Raw genomic sequence first — 9,868 nt, 5'->3', positions numbered from 1 at the left:
TAAACCCGGCCCAGCAGTAAACCTGGGGCCCTGCCGTAAACCTGGTGCCCAGACGTAAACCTTCCCCAGTCGTAAGCCGGGCCAGACGTAAACCTGGGGCCCAGAGGCAACCCCGCCCAGCAGTAAACCTGGGGCCCTGCCGTAAACCTGGGGCCCAGACGTAAACCGTCCCCAGTCGTAAGCCGGGCCCAGACGTAAACCTGGGGCCCAGGCATAACCTCCCCACCCCCACTTAACTCAGAAGCCGGACACCGGCCAAAGCCCCCACCCCGTCCCTGGAGCTGCGCTCCTCTCTCGTGAGGGGACCGTGCCGTCATATCCAGAGCGCCCAGCGACCCCTGGGTCAGACCCATCGCCGGCCCCTCAGGCTACTCCGTCACCCTGAGGAGCCTCTGACAGGACGCCCGGCCATCATGCGACTCCGTGACAGGACGGCCGCGGTTGTGTGCACCGCTCTCAGGTGGGGTCTGCGGTTGGAACCCTCGCTCCTCGGGTGCGGTCCCTCCCAGCGAGGGCGGGGAGGGGGCTGTTGATGGCGAGACCGCCGCCCTCCTCCCGACCTGGGGCGCTCGGCCAGGTGCTTGGGAGGCCTCGCAGGGTTCGGGCAGCTCCGGGGGGTGGTCCGCTGCACCGGAAGCCCCGTGACCATTTCATGGTGTCTCTGGTTTTGGGGGTTTGGTTTTTTTGGTGCTGAAGATTTTCTGTGTGTGTGTCATCTAGCTTTTCTCTTACGCTGAATTATGAAATATGTTTAGGAGGATGTTTTTTAATCTGAGATTACAGCACACTTTCTGCTAGTTCTTTTATGATTTTATTTACCTCATAGGTTGTTTCTAGACTCAGAATTATTTTGGTTAAACATATGAATTATCCAAATTTAGGTTTTTCTAGGTGGCTGTACAGCCCTAGTTCCTGAAGTATCAATTGTTTCCCGCTGATTCGTCCATCCGTTTGCGTCTCAGCTGACAATTATTTGGGGGGTACACAGAGCAGTGAACTGCTAGGTCGTTTTCTGATTCTGCGTTATACGTTTCGAGGGGCTGCTTTCTGCAGTGGCCGCACTGTTTTATATTCCCCGACGCAGTGCATGAAGGGTCCAGTTTCTCCACATCCTCACGGACACCTTATTCTATACTTACTTCCTTAGATTTTTATTTATTTTTGTTGTTATAGCTGTCTAACTGACGTGGTATGTCATTGTGGCTTTGAATTGCATTTCTCTAATGACTAACCATAGTGAGCATCTTTTCATGTATTTATTGGCCATTTGTACATCTTTGGGTAAGTGCTTATTATAGTCCAAATTTTAATTGGGTCATCTCTCTTTGTTATTGAAGTGTAAGAGTTCTTTATATATTCAGAGTACAAACCCCTTTTACATACGCTATTTGCAAAAAATATTCTCCCATTCTGTGATTGTATTTTCACTTTTTTGATCATGTCCTTTAAAGCACAGAGGTTTTCAAGTTTAAAGTCCAAATTCCTATTTTTTTCTTTTGTTACTCACGCTTTGGGTGTCATATCTAGGAATTCATTGCCAAACCTAAAGTCTTGATGATTTACTCCTAAGTTTCTTCCAAAAGTTCAGTAGTTTTAGCTTTTATATTTAGGTTATTGATCCATTTTAAGATGATTTTTGTATGTGGTTGATGTAGGGGGCCCACTGTCATTCTTTTGCATGTGGATATCCAGTTATCCCAACACTGTCTCTCAAAGGGACTATTCATATCCGTTGACTGGTATTGCCATACTTGTCAAGAATCAATTGGCCATGGATGTATGGGTTTATTTTTGAAATCTCAATTCTATTTCATTGGACTAGAGTATCTATTCTTATGGCAATACCATATCATTTTTTATTACTGTAGCCAGGCTTTGATTAATTACCAGAGTTCTGGAAGTGTTGATTATGAAAATTTTTGCCATTTTTTTGTTGCTTTTTTGAAGGTGCAAATTTTCAGAGGTCATTATACTCCCATCCTCTTGGATGACTAGTTTGTGTTCGTTTTTGCAAATATGTGCAAAATTGTTCAATAGTCATTGTGTATTTCAAACTTCATCATTATAAGAGTATTCATTTCTCTCTCTCTCATTTTCTTTTTCCATCCCTAAATAAAAGTTTGTCTGATATTCAAGTAATAACTCTGGCTTTTTTTTGTTTGTTTGTTGCAATGATTTGTGATGTCTTTTAACATCATTTTATTTTATTTTAATTTAGAACTTGGAAACTAACTGCAATTGCAGACATCTCATCCTATTTGTAAAACATTTTATTTTGCAGTATAATATACATAGAAGAGCAAATATCCTAGAAGTATGCCTTTCAAAGAACTTTCACAATCTTGACACATCTGTGTAAATAGCATCCAGCTCAAGGAAAATAACATTACCCAAACCTCAAAAATCTGCTCACATTTCCCTTCAGTTGTTTCTACACTTTAAGGGTAACCTTTATCTTGACTTCTAATAGTATAGGTTAGTTTTGCGGGTTTTTTTCTTTTTTTGTGTACTGTATGTAAATTATGTATTTACTCTGCGTTTTCTTTTGTGTGACTTATTTTGCTAAACTTTGTTTGGATGTTTCTCTTATTGCTGTGTGATGTTGTAGACCATTCATTCACATTCTGAATATTATTCTGTTATGTTAACTATACCATGATTATCCAGTCTTCTGTTGAAGGGCACTTGAGTAGTTGACATTTTATGGATATGAGGAGTAGTGCTGCTAGGAACATGCTGGTCTGTCTCATGGTGCATATATGTTTGGGTACATATTTATTAAGTGTAATCTAAGAGTGAGATTACTGTGTACGAGTATGGGTATGTTCAATTTTAGTAGGCGCGGGCAAAGAGTTTTCCAGCAGTATTTCCAGTTCATTCATATGAACTCTATAATACTTAGCATTTTAATCTTTTTATAAATTTTAGCCACTCTGGTGGTGTTATGGTTCATTGTGTTTTTCATTTGCATTGCTCTAATCAAGTTGAGCGCCTTTCATGTGCATATTTTCCGTTTGCATACATTTTTTCAATTGCCTTTACAAGTCTTCTGCCCAGTGTACTACTGAATTTTCTGTTTCCCGTAGTGATTTCTAGGAATTCTTTATGTATTGCGGATGTGAGTCTTTTGTTGGTTGTATGTATATATTACAAATGTCTTCTCACACTTTGGGTGTTTGTTATGTTCTAATAAACGAAAGTTCTTAACTTTGAAAAAAAGATTCATTTATCTTTTCCATTCATATAATCCTTATCCACTGAATTGGAGTAATGCCTTTGTCATAAACAGATGGCAGTGCATTGTAGAGCTATTTCTGGGTTCTCTTTTATATTCTATTAATCTGTCTCCTTTTTTTTTGGCATCAATAGCACTCTTCCTTAATTTTTATTTTATCTTTGGTCTTGGTATCTAGTTATGTAAATCCTCCTGCTTTTTTATTCTTTTTCATGATCATCGTAGCTATTCTAGGTCTTTTGCATTTCCATGTATATATTTAGAATCAAATTGGCAGTTACCATAAAAAAAAACTTCTGGAATTCTGATTAGTATTTTATTGATTCTGTAGCTCAACTTGGAGAGAAATGATATATTTTTAAAGAGATTCCCATTCTTAAACATGCCATATCTTTCCATTTTTTTTCATTCTACCAATGTTTTATAGTTTTCAGTGTACAGAGTTTGCATATCTCACTAGATTTATCCCTAGATAGTTGATATTTTAGTGCTACTTTCAACTTATTTTCTTATTTCAGTTCCATTCTATTTCAACTGCTTAGTCAATAATAAACAGATTTTTTTATATTGTCCATGTATCCAGTAACCTTGTGAAATTCACTTATTAATAATGGTTATTTATAAATTCTTTTGGATTTTCTACATATGCAGTCATGTCATAGGTGAATAATGATCATTTTTCTTCCTTTCCAATTGTTATAGTGTTTCTTTTTCTTGCCCTTGTGCCCTAGGTAGTATCTTCAGTGAAATGTTGGCAAGAAATGGTATAAACAATCTTTGCCTTGTTTCTAAACTTAGAGGGCGGGTGTTCACTATTTCACCACTGAATGGGTACTAGGTTTTGAGCAGATTCCCTTAAGTATAGTTTCCTCTATTCCTAGTTTGCTGAGAGTTTTTGGTCCAGAAGTGGTGTTGAATTTTACCACTTTTCTTCTGCATCTGTCGAGATGATTGTAAGGGCTTTCTTTTATTCTGTTATTATGGTGAATTACATTGACTGATTTTCAGATGTTAAACCAACTTTGAAATTCTGTGATAAACCTACTTGTTTAGTGCTTATATAAATATACACATATACATATTTTATATATATGTATATATAGTGTCATTAGATCTTTTGCATCTGTGATAATAAAAGATAATTAGCCTGTGATTTTTTTTTGTATTTCCTTGTCAGTTATTGGTATCAATATTATGCTGAACTCATAAAATAAATTTAGAAGTGTTCACTATTTCTCTTCTCTGAAAGAATAAATGTATGATTTATATTATTTCTTCCTTATGTGTGTGGAGGAATTCATCTGTGAATCCATCTATCTGGACCTGGAGTTTTCTTTATCGGATAGTTTTAAATTACAGAATTAACTTCTTTAATATATATATAGGAGTATTCAGATTTGCTTTTCTGCTGCGTAAGTTTTCATATTTTGTTTATCAAGGAATGTATCCATTTTATCGAAGTAGTCGAAATTATTGGCATAAAGTTGTTCACAATACCCTTTTGATATCTTTCTAATATTTGTAGAATTTGATGTGATTCTACTTGTTTATTCCTAAGAATGCTAATTTATGATTTCTGTGTTTTTAACTTTTTTTTTTTTTTTTGCGGTACGCGGGCCTCTCACTGCTGTGGCCTCTCCCGTGGCGCAGCACAGGCTCCGGACGCGCAGGCCCAGCGGCCATGGCTCACGGGCCCAGCCGCTCCGCGGCATGTGGGATCTTCCCGGACTGGGGCGCGAACCCGTGTCCCCTGCATCGGCAGGCGGACTCTCAACCACTGCGCCACCAGGGAAGCCCTGATTTCTGTGTTTTTATCTTCATTAGTTTTGCTAGAGGTTTGTCAGTGTTATTAATCTTTTCAAATAACTATCCTTTGTTGATTGTCGTGTGTGTGTGTGTGTGTGTGTGTGTGTGTGTGTGTGTTCAATCTCAATAATGTCTACCCTTATTACTTGTTTCCTTCTATGTTCTTTGGATTTAGTTTATTGTTATTGTTTTAGTTTTTTGAGATGGTATTGTCACTGATGGTCAGCTATTTTTGTTTTCTAATATATGCATTTGGAACTAAAAATTGTCCTCAGAACATTGCTTTAGTTGACAATAATGATATTTTCAATAACAACCAACCCAAAATATTTTCTGACTTACATTGAGGTTTCTTCTTTGACCTTTACGTTATGTAGAATTGTGTTCCTTAACTGAAAAGCTTTTGGTGATATTCTAGTTATTAATTTATAATTTAATTCCACTATATTCAGAAAACTACTCTGACTTTGGTCTTTTGAAATGAACTGAGGTTGGTGTTCTGGCCCAATGTATAGTTAATTTTGGTAGCACATAAAAGAACAAGTACACTGAAGATGTTGAAGGTCTACATATGTCAGTCACTTCAAGTTAATTGATCATGTTGTTCCCTTCTATATCTTTAGTAATTTTTTCCTTACTTGTTTTATAAGTTACTGAGAAAAATATGCTAAAGTCTCGAACTGTGATTGTGCATTTGTCTATTTTTTCTTTTAATTCTATTTCGATTTCATAAATTTTGAAAGTATGCTGTTAAGAACATACAAATTTAGCATTGATGTGGCTTGCTGTTAAACTGCTACTTTATCATCATTACATAGCCATATTGATCAAAAATAATATTTCTTACCTTAAAGTTGACTTTAATGTAGCTATAGCAGCTCTCTTTTTGTTAGGACTCTTTATATTTTTTAATTTTATTATTTCCCATCTTTTTGTTTACTTATATAATATGCTCCTACAAAGGGTATACAGTTCTGGGTTTTTATCCAGTCGGACAGTGTTTATCTATTAATTGGATCATTTAGTTCTTTTTAAGTCAATGTAATTACTAATACATTTTAGATAGTTTTAGGATTAATATCTTATGTTTTTCTATTTATATAATCTGTTCTTTCCTATCCTTTCCTTATTTTATTTTAGATCACATATTTAAATTATTTCATTGTTTGCTTAGAGGTTGGCTGTTCCTTTCAGCACTTTAAAGGTATCACCACTGTCTTCTGTCTTCCATTGTCTATGTGGAAAAAGTTGTCATAGTCTTATTGTTGCTTGTTTGAATGTAATGATTTTTTTTCTGAACATTTTAAGATTTTTCTCTTTATCTTTGGTTTTCAACAGGCTATGATGTGCCTGGTGTGTTTTGCTTTGTATTTATCTTCCTTGTGATTCATTGAGCATCTCGAATCTGTGGGATAGCTTTCACCAGTTTAGGAAATTTCTCAGACAAGATCTCCTCCATGCTTCTGCGCACTTTTTTTTCTTCTCTGTCAGGGACTCCACTTATATGTATATTAGACCTTCTGGTTTGTGTCCCACATGTCTCTTTTGCTCCATTCCTTTTTTTTTCTTTTCTTTTCTTTTTTGTCTCTGCACTTTGGTTTGGATATTTATTATTATTCTAGCTTCCAGTCCCCCAACCCTATCTTCTGTCATGTGTAGTCTGCTCTTAAATATATTTTTCTGCTAAACATTTTAGTTGTTCCCTTTTAAGATTTTAAGTTTAGCTTTTTAAGGCTACCTCCCCCATGCAGTTTCAAAATCAGGCAAATATCCTGAGGAAAAGGCAGGTTGAGTATTTGAAGAGGCTCCTCTTTCTAGCAGGACTTGGTCTCCTTAGTGCCACGAAATTACAGGATAGTTTATTCTGCCTTTTCCAAGTCCTTGGCCTAGCTCTCCAGCTATGCACAACCCCAATCTCAGGAAAACATCCTATGGGAAGAATTTACCATACATTTGGAGTCCCTTGAGTTTCCAGTCTGTCACACCAGCTCTGTGTGATCCCTAAAGCTTCCTGATTTCTGTTCTTCCAGTAAAGTTCCTCTGAGGGGGCCAAGACTAAATGTCAGGCTGGGCCTGGAATCAGTAAATGCCTCCAGAGAAGAAACTCACTGGCATGGTCAGCTTTCCTCAGAAGAGCTCCATTCTCTCTGGAATTTCAATTCTCTCCTTCATGTTTGCTTACATGATCTCCAAAGTCTTTTAAAATACACTTTTGTAATATATCTGGCTTTTTAAAGTTGGGCTGCTGTCATCCAACCCAGAAGAAAACCTACTCTTATTTTCTCTTCCTTCTTACTAAGAAAAGCGCACGCACACACACCAACCTTGAAAATACAACCCCCCCCCCGCAATCACTGTCTCCTGGTATTCATGCCCTCGTCCAGTCGCCTCCCACTTTGAATATGGCTGGACTCTGTGTACACAAGGCGAGTTTAAAAGACATTGCAGCCTCTGCTTTGGTCTTTCCAACTGCTTGATTTGGGGGACGTTGGAGGACTTCATGTGGAGAGTCACTGGCCTCCACCAGCAGCCAGAATCAACTTACCAGTCACGTTGAAAGCAGATATTCCAGCCCCAGGAAAGTCTTCATGTCTGTAGCCCTAGCTAAGAGCTTGGCAGGCACTCCATGAGAGACCCTAACCCAGAACCACCCAGGGAAGCTGCTCCCAAATTCCTGATCCACATAGGTGCACAGAACAGAACGGTGGTTACCGGCGGGGGGGGGGGGGGGGGGAGTTGTTGTTCGGTTGGTGTGGGGTTTCAGTTCTGCAAGGGGGGGGGGGGGGGGGGGAGTTGTTGTTCGGTTGGTGTGGAGTTTCAGTTCTGCAAGATGAGATCTGCTGGATAGCAGAGTTGCAGTGCTGTGTTGTGTGCCCAACAGTGTGTTATAGGGTAGATTTCATGTTTAGTGTTCTTACCACCCAAAAATGGACACAAGGAAACTTTTGGAGGTGATGGAGTCACAGGTGTATACATATGTCCAAACTCATCAAACTGTATACATTAAGTATATTACTGAACACAAGTCCATGTGCCCGACACACAGTGAGGCCAAACAATACCAAACCGTTGGAGTTTGGAGCAGAAAAATGTTTATTACAGGGCCATGCAAGGAGATGGATGGCTCATGCCTTAAAAACCCCGAACTCCCTGAAAGCTTTCAGTAAAGCCCTTTTATACAAAGGGTGAGGGAGGGGAGTGGTTAGTTGTTGCAAGCTTCTTGGTGTGAGATCCTTCGTTCCTGAGGTCAGGTCATGGTCAGGTAATGATGTTCCTTTAAATCTCCACCAAAACAAATGTTATTCTCGGTTCTGACAAGCAAGGGCAAGGTCCCAAGTCACAGCTTTCACCCTCCGAGGTCCAGGTCCTGGCTAAGAAACGGGTGTCCCTGTTCGAGCCAGTTACCCTGTCCGGGAGCATTTGTCCAGCACGCAGTCTGGGTCCTCCCACCAGTGCCCAGCCCCGGCTGAAGAGGCAGATCCTAGCTGATGGTGCCCTCAGGGCCAGGTCCCCAGACCCTGCCCAGACGTCATCACTGAGGGAACCAGGCACCCAGGACCCAACTGGCCCTCAGGCTCTGCAGGCCGTCCAAACGGGGGTTGGCGGGGGCGGGTCCTGCGGACTGCAACCCATGCAGACTTACACTGCTACTAGGTCGCGGAGGTGGGGATGGGGGAGAGGTTCGCCGCTGCCTCAAGGCCTGGGCCCAGCCAGTGGGAGGCCGCGGCAAGGGCTCCGGAGCTCTGCGGGGCACAGGCCCCAGCCTTCTCCCCGGGCTCCAGCTCACACGCCGGCCCCAGGGAGAAGGCCACAACCCGCCTCTTACCGCACTCTCGCAGCCAGGACCACAACTCCGCCAACCACTGGCCCAGCGGGGCCTCTAAACCCAGCACTGTGGTCTCTCTTAATGGTTGCCTGGTAACGGCTGTGCGCCGCCCCGCTGCTATTACAAGTATGTGCACTTTTTTGTACGTCAATTATATCTCAGTAAGGTTATTAAAAAAAAAGAATTGAGATAATAAATATTTACTGTTGCTTAAAACCATTAAGTTTAGGAGTAATTTGTTATGAAGCAACAGATAAATAACACTAAATGTATATATATGCATTTTTTGCACCTTTTTCAATTTAATAATATAGCCTAGAAATTATTCCATGTGATTTCATAAAGATCTTTCTCATTCTTTTTGTAGTTTATAATAGTACATTGTGTACCTCATTGAATCTGCCTCTTGTGAACGTGCCTTCCAATATTTTGCTGCTGAGATAACACATTAATAACCCTGTGTACGTTTTTGTCGTCATTGTCGTTGGAGGTGGGGCTTCGGGGTAAATCTGTAGAGATAGGCTTGCTGCTTCCATGTGTGATGTCTGTGTAGTTTTGTCAGATGTTGCTAGATTTCCCTCCACGGGGTTGTACCGTTTTTACTCCCACTGGCAGGATGTGAGCATACCTACTTCACCAGGGCCTCACCAACAGAGTGCTTTACCAAGTTTTTGAACTTTTGCCAACCTGATAGATGAGAAATGGCATCTCTGTGTAGTCTGATTTGCCTTTCCGTAATTATGAGGAAAATTGAGCATGTATTCATTTGTTCAGGAGCCATTTACATTCTTTGCGAAGTCTTCACGTGTTTTACCCATTTATCTATTGAACACTTAGTTTTTACTTTTATTCTTAAAAGTTCTTTATACATTAGGTACATTAGTCTTCTGTTTATGCTCTATGTTGCGAATATTTCCTCCCAGTTTATCATTTTCATTTTGACCACGCTTTGCATGGCCTTTTTTTTTTTTTTTTTTTTTTTTTTTTTTTTTTGCAGTACG

The sequence above is a fragment of the Physeter macrocephalus genome, chromosome 16 (assembly GCF_002837175.3).
Source record: "Physeter macrocephalus isolate SW-GA chromosome 16, ASM283717v5, whole genome shotgun sequence".
Lineage (NCBI taxonomy): Eukaryota > Metazoa > Chordata > Mammalia > Artiodactyla > Physeteridae > Physeter > Physeter macrocephalus.
The sequence above is the reverse complement of the archived record's forward strand: the minus strand, read 5'-3'. Positions refer to the sequence as shown.